Genomic DNA, 17873 nt, shown 5'->3' with positions numbered 1-17873 from the left:
CCTGGACGTGCAGCTGAAAGGAATGGACAGTGTCATGAAAGAAGGCTATAAGATGAACATCAACAAAAGCAAAACGAAGATAATGGGATGTAGTCGAATTAAATCAGGTGAGGCTGAGGGAATTAGATTAGGAAATGAGACACTTAAAGTGGTAGATGAGTTTTGCTATTTGGAGAGCAAAATAACTGATGATGGTGGAAGTAGAGAGGATATAAAATGTAGACTGGCTATGACAAAGAAAGTATTTCTGAAGAAGAGAAATTTGTTAACATCGAGTATTGATTTAAGTGCCAGGAAGTCGTTTCTGAAAGTATTTGTATGGAGTGTAGCCATGTATGGAAGTGAAACATGGACGATAACTAGTTTGGACAAGAAGAGAATAGAAGCTTTCGAAATGTGGTGCTACAGAAGAATGCTGAAGATAAGGTGGGTAGATCACATAACTAATGAGGAGGTATTGAATAGATTTAGAGAAGAGAAATTTGTGGCACAACTTGACTAGAAGAAGGGATCGGTTGGTAGGACATGTTTTGAGGCATCAAGGGATCACAAATTTAGCATTGGAGGGCAGCGTGGAGGGTAAAAATCGTAGAGGGAGACCAAGAGATGAATACACTAAGCACATCCAGAAGGATGTAGGTTGCTGTAGTTAATTGGAGATGAAGCAGCTTGCACAGGGTAGAGTAGCATGGAGAGCTGCATCAAACCAGTCTTTGGACTGGAGAACACAACAACATATTGCTTTAGCACTTTATGTTGACGAGACAAGCAGTGTTACGTCGGTTAAGACTGAGCACATGCCCCGTGGGGGACGAGAAGCCGGCTTGTCGGGTGCAGGAATTCCGCCGGCGGTCGTTTTCACTGCCAGCCACAACCACAGGCACGGCTAGGTGAGGCGCCGGAGACGGTCGACCGCAGCCGATGTGAGCCGAGCGGCGCCGGGGATGCCACCGGCCATCAGTCGCCGTCGCGCAGACAGTAGTGCATCGGCAGGAGTACGGTTGGGTGTCGCAGCGCAGGGCAAGGACGCCTCCACAGGGCGCAGGAAACTCCACACAGGTACGCACCTACACCTACCCCTAGCCTAGAGCACTGTCGGAGATTGTCTACCCCTAATTTACACTTGATGTGCACTGCTCGTGCGTTTTGCTTCTTTTTATTGGGATGCTGTTGATGTGGCCATCAGTCAGAACACTGCTTTGCTGCAGTTCTCAACGCTAGTCTGTTTTGCGCAGCTCAGCTCATCTCCACGTAACTACAGCACTCGTACATCCACTTGAAGCTATTTCCTGTATTTAAGCGCTGGTCTTAAGACATTGCTTCTGTCGGCGTAATTGTAGTAGTACTTCCCATAATGGGGTTCGTCGGATCAATGAGAGCTCCGTAATGAATGGGGTAATGAAGATTCCAGTATGAAAATAGTGATATTTGGGAACTTCTAAAGCAACTTAATTGAACAATATTTGCATTTAGTATCACTGTATAGCTTTGGGACAGACAAACGAGTAAGTTGACATTTTTTGCAGATTTTCTTTCAGCAATATCATACGGCATAATGTTCTGGGGTAACATATCTTTAAGAATGACAGACTTAATTGCGCAAAAACGTTCTGTTAGAATAATGTATGGTGCTCACCCACAATCATCTTGTAGACATCTGTTTAAGGAGTTGGGCATTCTGACAACTGGGGACTGGGTGTTTGTCTTGTCCTCGTCATTTGAAAGTGGTTCAAATGGCTCTGAGCACTATGGGAGGTCATCAGTCCCCTAGAACTTAGAACTGCTTAAACCTAACTAACCTAAGGACATCACACACATCCATCCCCGAGGCAGGATTCGAACCTGCGACCGTAGTGCCTCATCATTTCATCATCATCATTATTCCTGATAGTGGCTACATTGGACTGCGTAAAAAATTGGAGTGTGAAAAAATTGGGACTTTGTACGGGCACTGATGACCGCACAATTGAGCGCCCCACTCACCAATCATCATCATCACCATTCCGACAACTGCTTCACAGTATATTAATTCCATCATGAATTTTGTTGTAAGTAATCCACTACATTTCAAAAGGAACAGTGATGTACACAATTACAATACTATAAGGAAAAATTACATTCATTACTCCACATTGAGGTTGTCTTTAGCGAAAAAAATGGTATACAGTGCCGCAACAAAATTTGTTGATCACTTACTCAGTAATATAAAATGTCTGACAGACAGGAAAGTAAAATTTGAAAACAGAGAAAGTTTTAAGTCTGACAACTCCTTGTACTCCGTAGAAGAATTTCTATTACTGTAATGTGAAAACGTTGTGGGTAGAATTTACTAATTCGTAACATCTGTATATCTTTCTTCTTTTTGGGGAAAAAACTCAAATGTTCAGAATGTGACCTTATTTACAAATGAAGTTGCGATATGAAAGTAAAATGTCTCGTTCCATATCATTACGATATATCGAACAAAATGATGTATGGAACACGAAACTAACTACGTAACTAATTGGGATTTCAAATCATCCATGGGTGACCAAAGTTTCACAAAAAGTACAATAGATTCTACGACAGGATGTACAACTCTAACTTTTCACACTGAAATTATAGATTGCTATCGGTTCCCGACGTGGATGCGCGACTACATTTTTGTATCCGACTCTCTCAGACGCTGTTCAAATAGTAACCGAATTATCATAACTTTTTTTCCAAGACTCCAAGACGTGTTAGCACACGACGAAGTATTACGAACGCAGGCAGCTCTACCACTGTTTCTCTGTAGCCCACCATTGGGCCGGCCGCTGTGGCCGAGCGGTTCTAGGCGCTTCAGTCGGGAACCGCGCTGCTGCTACTGTCGCAGGTTCGAATCCTGCCTCGGGCATGAATGTGTGTGATGTCTTTAGGTTAGTTAGGTTTAAGTAGTTCTAAGTCTAGGGGACTGATGACCTCAGATGTTAAGTCCGATAGTGCTTAGAGCCATTTGAACCATTTTTTAGACCACCATTGGCAACAGCGACACACGTTCCTTCCTTTCAAGGGTTAGATATTTGACCTGCTATCGCTGCAGAGGATGTTTTCTTTAAACTTGGGAGTGTGGTTATAGTCCGTCTTGCATAAATACTGCAATCCTACATTCCTGATGCCTCAGAACGTATCCTAGTAACCGACCCATTCGTATACATTTAGTCAAGTAGTTCCACAAAGCTCTCTTCTTGCCCTTCCAAATCAGCGTTCCCTCAATTTTTATCCAGTCTACGCACCTAGTGGCACAACTGGGGTACGGCACTTGTCTGACAGGTAAACAAAAAAATGGAGAGGGCAAAAGAAAAGAGGATGAGGGATGGCGAAGTAGGAAGAGGAAAAGAAGAGGTAGGATTGGAGATCACTAATGTGGGAAGAGGGTGGAGACGTGTGAAAGGAAGCCATGAACACAGTCACAATGGACTTCACTGATTTACAATTCAGTAAAAACTACCATATCCCTGGTACAGGTAGCCGTATTTCTTGTTCTCTGTCACTCTCGTTATGCCAAGTGAGCCAACTCAACGAAAGAGTAAAGACTATATTTTGCATTCGTTGTTTTGTTCGTTAGATATTTGCGTGGATATACAGTGAGTCAGCGAGAAAGGAATTGGGTTACTGTTGCAAGCTATGTGACTTTCGGCGTTTTCCATTGTTTTGAATTGTATCGTACGAAACCACTGAGCTGCGTAACATTTACTGTACCGCAAAGTTATGTTGGTCTCAGGTAACGAATAAACAACCTGATTAGCGATGAGGATTAAACAAAATATCGGGAGTTGTCAGCATGGGACACAAAGTGTAATTTAGCTCTGTGCGCCAATTATTACCATTATCATTTAATCTTAAGCATTTTTCTGTAGCATCGCACTACTCTTTCAACGTCTGTAAAAGCCTTACTAACACTTTCTTACATTCCACCTTGATAAATTCCTCTTGTCCAGAAAAGTTTTTCTTGTTATGTCTAGTTTGCATTTTCTATACTCTTTACTTCAGTCGTCTAAAGTCAAATTTGCTTCCCAAACAGCAAAACTCGTCCACTAATTTCAACATGTTACATCCTAGTCCAATTACCTCAGCATCACCCGACTGTATACCAGTATGTGTATTCTAATTTTATTCATGTTTATCTCCTGTTTTAAAGGCCGTTTAACTAATCTTGCAACTCTTTGATGCCACGGATAGAATTACAAAACAATTAGAAAATATGTTTTTATTAATGCTCCCTGTACTTTAATTCGTGTTCCAAATTTCTGAGCTCTAACCCTCTACCATTCCTTTTTCATGCCTCGCAATTGTAAGCGCAGTCCGGATTTTGTAAAAGATGTAGGTAATTTTACGCTCCCTGTATTTTATTTTATTTTTAGTCTTGAGATCAGCATTGTCTCGCGTGTTCTTTTGCTTCTCCTGAACCAAAACTGATTTTCACCTTGTTGTTTTCTTCTTCTGTATATAATTCGTGGTAGTATATTTCGACCATGACACATTAATCTGATGGTTTGGTAGTATTCGCACCTGTAGGTATCTGCCTACATTGGGAAATATTGTAGTATTGCTCTATCGACGAATGGATTAAGTAAACACCTTTTTAAAAAAAATATTGGCTTTCGGGACGTGCCCATGCAGCAGCCTCAACGTTGTAAAGACGATACGACAGCGTGTTACAACAATTCAGAAATTCATTGCGGTCAAGTCATACCTGGTATGAAGTTAAAGAGTCTTAAATTAATTATGTGACAAGTTGCAAGCGATTTTTGTGTCACTTATGACGATATGAATATAAAGACAATGCAACACCCATTCCCTGACCGGAGAAAATCTACTCCCCGTCCAGATGTCGAACCCTTCGGTTAGCAATCTGGCACACTGACCCGGCAGCTACGGAGGCGGACAAACGTGAACAATGCCTGGCTTTAGCTTCTATGCGAAACCTAATTAATGAGTGTAACTCATATGAAATAGCTTGAGGCTCCTTAAGGATCGCTCATCGCTATAGGTGAACAATATTTCGCCGACCCTGCGGGCTGTTGACTATTAAACCGACGTCTGGGTACGGGATCCCGCCTCGGATGTAGACGTACAATTTAAATGCGCGCTTATGTGTGTCTGTTCTCCAAACACATTTGAAAATATTTCGTAGAACGCAATGGGTAATCGTTGTTGTTACTGATGAATAGCTGAATAGATTGTTCCAGAAGGCCAAATCATCCGTTGCGATGCTGACCCATCAAACTTGATTGTATATATGGTTTATAAGCTGTGTCGTTTCTAGTGGAACTGCAGCTTCTCGTTGTTCTATGAACGCTCAAGGAGTACATCTTGACTAGAAAGGAAGTTAAACGCTTTACGTTTGACTTTCACATGTAGGTCGAAATCATCAGAGATGCATCGCAAACACGCGAACTTATCTGTCATTCGTTGCATAAAGTTATACGGAAGGAAATTAATCATAACCGAGCCTCACTCTAAAAAACATGCCGAGTGCACCTACTTATCCGACTAATTTACTAGTGTGACAGAAAACATGTAGCCGGGATGAAGTTTAGAACCTTACCGTCGCTGTGAAATCGTCAGAGACGGAGCAAAGCTCGCATAGGAGAAGGAATTATCCGGTCTTTCACTTTGTTAAATCTAAAACAGGGAACATGTATCAGAACGGCTGATAACAACTTGAACATCATTCTTCTCGGATACATGTCCATTTTTTATCCAGTATTAGACTTCTCCCTGTCATATATGGGCATAAGTTATCGATCACTGTAGCCTTCCGCATATTTCTTTCGCATTCCGTCCAGCGACTATCTTACACACAAAACCTCTAATGGCTTTATTGATTGTACTTGTTTCTTTTGTGCGTGTTGATTGTACAGAACGTTACAAAATATTCAACCTGTTGCAAAACATTATATCTTAGGCGTAAGAACATAGAATTGTGATGTATTTTTTAGCTTACGCATCAAAATTAAAGCTTTACCATAGCGCTAGTTGCAAGTTCGTGGTTCATGTGCTTCTCGCTCTTCGGCTCACTACCTAATGTATGTCGAGGCGACACACCAACAACTGGCTTTCTTGTATTCTCCGTTTGAACAGTTGCTTCGCTACTGTTACTGAACAAGTACCTAGCTCTTAAAGTGTGCGTTTTAGAACCCATATTTAGTGGACATTTTCCTTGTTTTGTCCACACTACCTCCTCCAACATGTGGAAACCAAAGAGCTTGCAGCAGAAGGGATATGTTTCACAGTATCGAACATTCGTTTTGGAGACCATGTTTTCTAGATATCTTCCTCTCGTTTTGGTCCATACTACCACCTCCGAAAGATAAATGATCAAAAGTATCCGGACTCCTGACTGAAAATGACTTAAAAGTTCGTGGCGAACTCCATCGGTAATGCTGGAATTCAATATGGTGTTGGCCCACCCTTAGCCTTAACTTCCACTCTCACAGGCATACGTTCAATCATGTGTTGGAAGGTTTCCTGGGGAATGGCAGGACATTCTTCACGGAGTGCTGAACTGAGGAGAGGTATCGATGTCGGTCGGCGAGACCTGGCACGAAGTCGGCGCTCCAATCCATCCCAGAGGTTTTCTATATGATTCAGCTCAGGACTCTTGTCAGGCCAGTCCATTACAGGGATGTTATTGTCGTGTAACCACTCCGCCACTCGCCGTGCATTATGAACAGGTGCTCGATCGTGCTGAAAATGCAATCGCCATCTCCGAAGTGCTCTTCAACAGCGGAAAGCAAGAAGGTGCTTAAAGCATCAATGTAGGCCTGTGCTGTGATAGTGCCATGCAAAACAACAAGGAGTGCAAGCCCCCTCCATGAAAAACACGATCACACCATAACACCACCGCCTCCGAATTTTACTGTTGGCACTACACACGCTGACAGGTGACGTTCACTGGGCATTCGCCATATCCACGCCCTTCCATCGGATCGCCACATTGTGTACCGTGATTCGTCACTCCACACCACGTTTTTCCACTGTTCAGTTGTCCAATGTTTACGATCCTTACACCAAGCGAGGCGTCGTTTGGCATTTACCGGCGTGATATGTGGCTTATGAGCAGCCGCTCGACCATGAAATCCAAGTTTTCTCACCTCCCGCCTAACTGTCACAGAACTTGCAGTCGATCCTGATGCAGTTTGGAATTCCTGTGTGATGGTCTGTATAGATGTCTGCCTATTACACATTATGACCCTCTTCAACTGTCGGCGGTGTCTGTCAGTCAACAGAAGAGGTCGGCCTTTACGCTTTTGTGCTGTACGTATCCCTTCACATTTCCACTTCACTATCACATCGGAAACAGTGGACCTACGGATGTTTAGGAGTGTGGAAATCTTGCGTGCAGACGTATGACACAATTGACACCCAATCACCTGACCACGTTCGAAGCCCGTGAGTTCCGCGGAGCGCCCTATTCTGCTCTCTCGCGGTCTAGTGACTACTGAGGTCGCTGATATAGAGTACCTGGCAGTGGGTGGCAGCACAATGCAACCTAATATGACAAACCCATGTTTTGGGGGATGTCCGGTTACTTTTGATCACGCAGTGTACCTACCCTACAATCTTAGCAACAGTAGTTGCACATGTGTTCCACTGCCAGAGGTATCAGAACGATTTTCGCTTATAACTTCGATTTGAATGTTTCCAGACCAGGGTTCCTGACCTCAAATTTATACTAGATTTCACAGGACTTAATAGGCAACATTATCACTCGCGTTGACGATGTTTTCCCAGAAAGACGAGCACGTGGACTCCCCGAGGGTTTCATGTTCTCAGCCGAACCGATTTTCTTAAATTACGTTCATCAAACATCACACGATGTTTGTGACCAGCATCTGCACAACACTCACTCCATTTGTAATAAGTTTTGATGATGACAACAAGGTGATCCATTGTGAAGCGCTCCATTACTAACCACAAAGAGAACGGATAAAAATCGTGCAACGTTCAGTTCCGTCGGACAGAAATGGCGGGCACTTCTAAAGTTACGTTCGTTATCGGACACACAGTACTTCTTCCGTTTGCGACTGTAGGGAAAATTATCGAGACTGCCATTCATAGGCTAGCCGTCAGCTTGTTTCCTTTCACAGCAGTACGCAATAATGCCGGGTCTGTTTTTCCCCCACTTGTGACGTAAATACCCCGAAGCTGTTGCGGTATCAATTAAGATCTGAGCGCCGGTGTTTCATGACGGGCTTGGCCTTCGGCGTCGCGTCCCCCGCACGTTGTTCATTGGAGACGCAACATCTGGCGTCTGTTTGCCAGAATACACTGCTTACGAAACAGGCGGCAGTACAGCAGTCGCTCAAGGTACGACTACGTGACTACAAATTTACTCAGAGCATCGCAACAAAATTTATCTACGTTTTAGGTGTTACGTACAATTGCCTTTGACAAAAATATACGTGCTGAAAGGGTTGATGGAATACACTTTTTATATGAAATTTACAAAGACGTGTTGCAGAAGTGCGGACTGATAATGTTATTCATCTCCTCTCTGCTTTTTTGGCCGGCCGGAGTGGCCGTGCGGTTCTGGGCGCTACAGTCTGGAGCCGAGCGACCGCTACGGTCGCAGGTTCGAATCCTGCCTTGGGCATGGATGTGTGTGATGTCCTTAGGTTAGTTAGGTTTAAGTAGTTCTAAGTTCTAGGGGACTGATGACCTCCGATGTTAAGTCCCATAGTGCTCAGAGCCATTTGAACCATTTTTAGAGGGTGCTTCGTATTAATATACATGATTTTCCTGCCCTGTATCATTGGCATATAGGGCGAAGGAAAGATGACTTGCAACCAAGCCATATTATTATGATGCTATCGGATTATTACTTGAAGCTCACAACTTTAATTCACATAGCGCCTAAGCTACACATGCTGCACGAAGCCTGAAAGAATTAAAATTTTAGTTGCTCTAATAAAACAAAATATTACAAATATCGGACAGCAAAACGAACTAAGAATCTCACATTCTTTGCAACTAAGTAATTACCTGTGTATTAACGGATAACGATTGAAAAGTCACACAAATTGTGTTTGTCGGAGAGACAAAAACAAGCGAATTATAAGAAAATGGCGAAGATTAGAATTTTAAAAATCCATTCACACTTATGTACGCTTAAAAAATATCATGAATGATAAGAAAATGAGGAACATTAGAATTGAAAAAAAAAGATGAAGATTAGAAGTTAAAAAAAGCCATTCTAAATGTTGCTTGTAACAATATTTTGAATCATACGAGGGTTGGAACTTAAAAAGGTGCAACTATTTATTCACAACCGATACAAAAGAGTTACGTGTTTGCACCTGTCACTGTTCTTCAATGTAGTCATCGCCGTTATGTAGATCCCATTGCCAGCGATATGGAAGGCGTAGTATACAATTAGCATAGCCTGTTCTGTTGATGGCGCAAATGGAACCGTCTACTGCCTACTCATAAAATAACAAAAAAAAAAAAATGGCTCTGGCACTATGGGACTTAACAGCTATGGTCATGAGTCCCCTAGAACTTAGAACTACTTAAACCTAACTAACCTAAGGACAACACACAACACCCAGTCATCACGAGGCAGAGAAAATCCCTGACCCCGCCGGGAATCGAACCCGGGACCCCGTGCTCGGGAAGCGAGAACGCTACCGCGAGACCACGAGCTGCGGACATAAAATAACATGAATATCATTAAATTACTGATAATCACCTAGCCACATATTACTTACTTCATTGAAGCAGAAAGTTTCCGATATCAGATGAAACATTTTTAAGCCACCTTTGTATTGATAATATTAGCGGTCACATCACGCTTTCGTGGTGTTTCCAGATGTTACTTCTGAACTTCCGCAGTGTAGGTTGAGTTAGAATGAAAAAATCGTTGGAAGCAATCACTTATCTGTGAAGATGTTCCTTATGATCATATCTTGATTATCAGTCGATAGTGTGGTAGTCTCCATGGCCTTTCAGAACTCTAGCACAGGTTGAATCGATCGTTCAACTGCACCTACTATTTGAAAGACGCCGTGTATTAATGAAGTGAACTATATTTCACTCGAATTTTTTTTCTGAATTCCCGTTGATACCTCGAGAGAAAGTTCTTTTCCTCCCAAACTTCATAATGTGTGAGCCTGTATTATCCTGTAGATTCCTGCAACAGACTGACGTTGGTGGTGGTGCTTTGTAATTTCATTCGTTTACACTGCGAGGTGCCGGGGCTAGCAGTGTGTTTAACACTAAATTCTTCTCGAATCTTCATATGGAAATGATGCTCTAAGTCCCCCCTTTTCTAACTCCTACTTTTGCTGTTGCACATGGATTAAGAAGAAACGCGAACTGACTGTAATCGACCCTGGAAGTGGAGTAGAAAAGAATTTGGCACCTGCAATAATTTAATTGGATAGAAATTAAGGAAAGTTTCATTAACGTAGTGAGAAATGAAAGGGTTGCTCTACCGATTAACAGAATGAAAGTTCCGTCCAAAATAACAATTTGATTTATTATGACTAAACTCAAAATAATAAACAAAACACACGAAACATTTGCAAACATCAAATTGGATACTCAAATAAAGGCTGTGAAGGTGAAGTTGTCCATAAATTAGATTGTGACATTTATGACCAAGTGGTATGTGGAGCCAATTCCTTGCAACTCAAATCTTAAGAGAAACACCCAGCCAACCTAACATTAATTGCTGCTACAGTAGTGATAACTCAGACAGTGAACACCCAAGACAGAACAAAGTTAGAAAAGACGAACTGGCGCGCTCTGCTGAGCTCTAATTATCACCTAGCAAAATTGCCTGCTTTGCCGTTGCTGCGGACGTACATGACCAAGCTGTCTTCTTAACTGCAAGGACACGGTCTGGGATACCGGAGGCGATGGCTGGTTGCTTCGACGTCCCGTCGTGGTGATGATAATGTCGTGAGTATAGCCCGAAACAAATTCTCCTGGTCTGGTTGTTCCAGACTAAAGACTTCCTAGCAACACAAATACGCCTCTGAGGGAGACGAAGGAGGCCCGCCGTACAATCACTGACGGTACAGTGATTGATTTTAACAAGCAAAGTCACACAGTAACTCCGATACAGTCAACTTTAGCCAAAATTGCCCAAGACAGACAACATAGGCCGCTTGTATGCAGAACGCTCAATTGCCAACTGTACTCGGAAAGTTACGTTGAAGTCGAAACTTCGTCAAACGGTTACAATCAAATAAAAGTATATTAGACAGCCAACGGAAGGCAGGCTGTCCAAAGCAGCGAGAGCTCGGTCTTGTAACCCACTCCAACCGAAAGGCGAGAGCCGACTCCCTCAAGAGCACCCGTACAGGCTGAACACAGAACATTCCCGCCCCCACGACAGTGGCCGTGGTTAAACGTTCCAATCAGCAACTCGAAAACCGGCGGAAAATTCCACTCTATTGCCGAAGCACTACCATTCCACCAATGGAGATTCTTGGCGCCAATTTCTGCGCCGATTTTGCTACGTCACGAAGCTATGCCCTGAGCAACTCAATCACAGCTACGATTTTGCAGAAAACGCGGGAATTTGCCCGCCAAGACTGCCTGGGAAGACAAGTCATTCACACGGCTCGCTGGTAGCCCGCCAGAAACGGTTTTCACTAAGTTTCTGCGAAGTAACGGAATCTCTAGCCCAGCCGTCTCTTCCAGCCCATCTGGGCGTGTCGCTCCCGCTCTTATGACAATGTCAGCGTCTGGAAAAATGCCGGACATTTGCCACACCGGGCATTTGCAACGCCGGACATTTGCCACACTTGCCCCTTCGCCAGGTAGCTTGAGTAGCGATCCCTCAGGTAAGGGACGCCCTTCCCCGCGCTACCTCTGTCCGCTTTCAAACCGCCGTCTCCACATCGTACTCGATACAACCAGTATGTAAGGGACCTTCTTCTTCGACATCTTGGTCAAGTACAGAGCTTCTTTTCCGAAATCGAAATATTTATAACTTTTGGGAAACGAAAGGAACGATGAAACGAGAATGCAAATGTATGTTAATCATTTCATTTTTATCACTGCATTTGTGCCTACTTTAATTACTACAACTGCATACCCAAAAGATACTAGGGAAAGAATAAATGGGTTTGTGAATGTTTGAAAAGAAGAACGACATACTCCATATTAATTTACTCTCTAAAAACATTCGTTAATAAAGTGTAGTGGGACAATGTCCAAAAGAACTGAAAACACGGTCACTAAATAGAGATAAGAACATCTATGATTGACATGTCATCTAAAGTCGACTTACAATTTTAAAATGTTAGAAATAAGGAAATGGAGTAATACAGAATGCTACGCTTGTAACGTACGTTGTTGTTCTACATTGTTTAGCTCTGGTATTTACAGGGTCACAGAGAAAGCATCTTAGGTTCTGGAGGGAAAAGCCGTAATTGTAATTATCTGAGCTACAACAGAAACAAGAAGGACAACTTAAGAAAAAAATAATGTGAGCTCACTATCGACTTTGAAGCAGTTAGTTCCTGTGACTTAGTATGGACAGAGGTTATACTCGACAACCGGAATAAATTAATAACTGGCTCCTTTTACCGACCCCCTGTCTCAGATGAAACAGCTGCTGAACAGTTCAAAGAAAAGAAAACTTGAGTCTCATCACAAATAGGTACCCTACTCATACAATTATAGTTGGCAGTTACTTCAATCTACCTTCCCCATGTTGACAAAAATACATTTTCATACCCTATTGTAAATAGAAAACAACTTCCGTAATTGTTCTAAATGCTTTTTTAAAAATTATTTTTAACAATTAGTTGATGAGGCCATTCAAATTGTAAATGATTACGAAATCACACTTGACCTCTTAGCCACAAATAATCCTGAGCATCACGACGGATGCAGGGATTAGTGAACACGCAGTCGTAGAGAGGCTCACTTCCGTAACAAAGAAATTCACCAAAACTAAACGCGAAATATATTTATAAAAGCAGCTAAAAATTCAGGTGACGTCTTTCTAAGAGATAGTCTCCAATCCTTCCAAACTATGTAAATGGAGACTATATGTGGCTTAAGTTCAAAGAAATAGTATCAACATCACTCGAGATATTCGTACCAAATGAATTAATAAGAGACGGAACTGATCCCCTATGGTACACAAAACACGACAGAAAGCTGTTGCAGGAGCACCGCAAAAGGCACGTATAATTTAGACGAACGCAAAATCTCCAAGATTGCTGAAGTTTTACTGAGGCTCGAAATTTGGTGCGGATTTCAATGCGAGATGCATTTAATAGTTTCCACAACGAAACTCGCTCTAGAACTGTGGTGAAAAATCCGAAGAGATACTGGTCTCATGTTAAGTAAACCAGCGGAAAGTACCTTTACTGCGCGACAGCGGCGGTAACGCCACTGATGACAGTGCCACTAAAGTGGAGTTAGTAAATGCATTTTCCGAAATTCCTCCAACAAAGAAGACGAAGTAAATATTCCAGAATTCGAAATGAGAACAGCTGCAAACATAATTTAGAAGTAGATATCCCTGGTGTTGCAAAGCAACTGAAATTACACTGTCAGTGACGGAGGAAATGATCAAATATCTTTTCAAAAAGTCTCTAAAGTATAAGAAAAGTAGGTCTAATACATTTGTTTCTGATGTTCTTTAGTAACAATTAATTTTCAGTAGCAATTCCTTGCTTTTACTGACCTGTTTAAAGATGATCAACAATTTGGTAAGAAATTTTAATTTTTAAAGGACTATATCTAAATGTACTTAAGTAGATTTACATCTACTATAAATGTTTGCAGATAAACTTAAATAAAAAATGTTTGAGGTGCCAAAAGTGTCAACCTTAGCATCAGATCAGTTTTGGGATGTCAATTTTAGGTACAATTCAAAGGTTCAGTTCCCATTTTCTTTTACGAAAGCGTATACTATCAGTTTAACAAACCATGATATTTTAGGTGGTAGTTGCGATTCTGGAGCTTCAGAAAATTATTTTAGAACTCACAATTATTTAATAGTATGCCCATAACATTGGAAGGTAGAAAAAAGTTACCTTAACGTGACAACATTGGGGATACTTTTGTGAGGCTTGAAACACTTTTTAATTTTTACATTAAAGGCTGATTCGCATCACACTTTGCACAGGAAAATGATAAATGACCATCTACCATTCTGGCGTGTGTAAAATCAGCCTAAAAACGCTGAACTAATGTACACTCTATTTACAATTACAACTTAATATTAGCTCCGATAATGCTGCTTCAATGTTTTAATAATTTTATATCAGTAACCTGCGAGGACTCAGTGGTCTTCATAGTTTTTAATACAGTATTTATTTTTAACATATTTTAGTCCAGTTTCTGAATATGGGCAATGGCTTTCAAGCAAGGCCTAATGTTGCCAGTCTCTTCATAATTCTTTACGATTCTCTCTATCCTGTCGTCCAGCTTCAAGTACTTCTTCTTCGCCGGCCGGAGTGGCCGTGCGGTTCTAGGCGCTACAGTCTGGAACCGTGTGACCGCTACGGTCGCAGGTTCGAATCCTGCCTCGCGCATGGATGTGTGTGATGTCCTTAGGTTAGTTAGGTTTAATTAGTCTAAGTCGCATAGTGCTCAGAGCCATTTGAACCATTTTGAACTTCTTCCACTTCTTACCTTCAAGATTCATTTCCAATTTCATGTACATGCAGTTTGTGAGCTCTGCTTCCTTTTTCAAGCACTCCACCAAATAGTTGATTTTAGGGTGAGGGTTTCCAATAATACTATTTATTTTGTTGTGCCACGCTTCAACAGCTTTCGTCGTTCGGTGCCTTTTTCCGTAACAGTCCCACATTTCTATTGCGATATCCTCATTCTCTAGCCAGTTATCCACAAAGTAGTCAAAAAATTGAGAGAAACTTCCGTTATCAGGAGCTTCTTCATGAATTTCAATCCATCCATTGCTTACGTCCTCCGGTTTTACAACTGCCAGCGCTGCACACATGCTGACGTGAAGTCTTAAATCCTCGTTCTAGCGGTACTCCTCAGTTAGACCGAGAACTCGAGTTCTTCTCCATAAACTCTTCTTCATATGGAAATAGAATCAATTTATTTCAGTTGTGGGAAAAACTTGACGAATGGCCGATATCGCAGCTGCCTCAAAGTCCAGCTTTACTTGTTTAGGACACCACTCAGAGACTGCCTGTTTTATCAGACGAAACAGACGAACATATGTGTCTTTCTTCTTATTAGGGAGCAGTGCAAATACAGTAGGAAGAATGTTTGTTTCTTTAATCGGGCCTCCTAGGTCTACGTGTATGGTGTAGATCTGTGCAAACTGCTTGCTGCATCTCTTAAATGTTCCATCCATAAAAAAATGGGAACATGTTTTTAGACTTTCTTTTCCTTTGCTTCCACTAAAAATCATTATTCTCACCTCTAATCTATCGTCTTCCAGAAGAAAACTACTGCCATCTCCCATTTTTAATAGATCTTCATGAAGATAAATTTCATAAGAGTTCTTAGGCTCTTGTTGGTTCCCTCACTCTTGACTCCATCGACGACGCATGGTTCTCTTCATAGATTCTGAATTAGGCATCACTGTAACAAAGTCATAAACTTTATTATGTAGATTTCCCATTTCATCCGCGTATATCTCCGATAACTGTGTAGTTTCTTCTCGAGACCTTCTCTTCGCTGTTTCCACTTTCAGAGCTGCATCGTCAGGTGGTCTACAGAGATGTTCTAACACGCTCAACACTTCTCCGTCCCTCGAAAGCAGCTTTCCCTTGCAATGATCCGCTTTTCGGCGTAAGCACATCCATGTAACAACACCTTCTTTAGATTCCCTCTGTTTAAGATACGCGTAACCTTTCTAATGAGCAGGAGGAGGCCTTGTTTGTTGTAATAACTTCCATACTGATGGTCACGTTAGGAACTTCGAAAGCAAACTGGGCGGGCGGGAGAGCAGGAAGAGGAGGATGAGGAGGAGGAGGAGGAGGAGGAGGAGGGGGAGGGGGAGACAAGGGACCGAACCCTTCGGAGCAGGTAAAACTGTGGCAAATGTCCGGCGTGGCAAATGTCCGGACACCGTCTGGAAAGCATCCACTCGACTCCCTCACACCCGTCGGCTTAACCCTTTCAAGCTCAGCAGGACCCGCCTGTCACCGGACCACCTGGGTGACGAGAGACGCTACGTTGGAAGTCCGCGTGTGAAGAAATAGCAACTTTTCACCGCATGCAATTAGAGAGGAAAATCGAATTACTCAGAGTAAGATAGAAATATGAGAGGGGGCTCATGCCACCTCTCAACACTTTTTGTAAATTGACCCAACAGGTTAGCCGAGAGCGCTAATGCGCTGTTTGCTGGACTCGCGTAGGCTCGCCAGCCCCGGATCGAATCCGCCTGGTGGATTACCGACGAGGGTCGGTGTGCTGGCCAGCCTATATGTGGTTTTTAGGCGGTTTCCCACATCCCCCTAGATGAATATCGGGCTGGTCCCCACATTCCGCCTCAGTTACACGACTTGCAGACATTTGAAACACTTTCGCACTATTTCATGATTTCCACTAGACACAGACAGTTGGCATACATTGGTTCTGTTCCGTCCCGTGGGGTACAGGGTGGCGGAAGAAGGGTATCTGGCCACCCGTTCGAACTAACCATGCCAAATCCGATTGTAACAACGCCGACTCTGCGGGACAAAGGCGCAAGCGAAAGAAAGAAAAGAGACAGTTTTTGTGAATTCTGAAGACATACACGCTCTTCCGTTCTCTGGAGACGGTTGACTGCATGACAGATTCTCGATGTTATTTTACATCAACGATTCGTACTTACCAACGTCATATGGATCATTTTGCATCGTTTTACATAGCTTTAGCATGCTTGGTACTTTGGATCTACAGTTTACGCACGAAATATTATAAGTTGGTCAAATGACCTCCATTTACACTAAATATGTACTAGATATTAGTGGCGTATGTGATGTGTTAACGTAAAACAAGAATAAACCTCGTCCCGAAAAAACTTTGGATTAAGAAAGAGAAAATTATGTTTAATTTTTATGTCGTAATTCATCGTAACAATGGCAGTTTCACAAATTACCACTGCAGATTGGAACAAATAGTAAGGGCACTTCTTCTGGCATGTATAAGGGGCGTTCAAAAAGAAACGAGCCAGAGGCATAATTACAGGAACCAGTACCTGTACTGACCCTGGCTGTTGAGACACTTGTCCCACTGCGACACAAGGCGACGAATGGCTGTCTTATAAAATTCCCAGGGCTGCGGTGTTAACCAGTTCCGCACGTACAGCTGGGGGCGTCGTCGTCTGAGTTGAATCGTTTGCCCACCAGAGCCTTTTTAAGGGGACCAAACATGGCGTAATCACAGGGAGAGAGGTCCGGACTGTACGGAGGGTAACCAAGAACCTCCCATTTGAATTTCTGCAGGAGTGCCGCGACTCTGCCGATGAGGCTTTGCATTGTCGTGGAGCAGAATGACCGCACGGGTGAGTTTGCCCGATCGTTTTGATTTGATCGCATGGCGAAGGGTGGTCAAGGTTTGCAAGTAAAGCTGGGCATTCACTGTTGTCACGTGCTGCAGGAAGTGAATCAGAAGGAGGCCATCTTTGTCAAAGAAGAACGTCAGCATAATCTTTCCTGCACTCGTGTGATGTTAACAGAAAATTTAAGACACTACTTACAGTTAGCTTAAGGAAATTTCAGAATTACGTAATTATACCTCATCCTGCTGGAACAAATGGTTAAGCCAATGCCGAGCCAGTTGCCTTAAATTCTATGGCTCCTGGGTACTTACACAGTCTAGGCCAAGCTCAGAAAGACAATGTATCCTAAAGCAAACTAAACTTTCCATATAAACCACTTAAATAAAATATACACACTATACACATGACCTGA

The 17873-nt window shown here is 42.5% G+C and overlaps 1 protein-coding gene across 3 annotated transcripts in view; it reads left to right on the top strand.

The window, feature by feature from the left end:
• The first annotated feature begins 971 nt into the window (after positions 1-971).
• The window catches only part of LOC126262326 (uncharacterized), a 422509-nt gene continuing 405607 nt past the window's right edge, over positions 972-17873 (top strand). For all 3 annotated transcript variants that reach the window (XM_049958882.1, XM_049958881.1, XM_049958880.1), the window contains exon 1: positions 972-1059. The gene's annotated coding sequence lies outside the window, so the exon portion shown is untranslated. The remainder of the gene's footprint in view (positions 1060-17873) is intronic.

Source organism: Schistocerca nitens, chromosome 6 (genome assembly GCF_023898315.1).
Source record: "Schistocerca nitens isolate TAMUIC-IGC-003100 chromosome 6, iqSchNite1.1, whole genome shotgun sequence".
In the NCBI taxonomy this organism is placed as follows: Eukaryota; Metazoa; Arthropoda; class Insecta; order Orthoptera; family Acrididae; genus Schistocerca; species Schistocerca nitens.
Note: the sequence above shows the minus strand (reverse complement) of the source record. Positions and strands in the feature narration are given on the sequence as shown.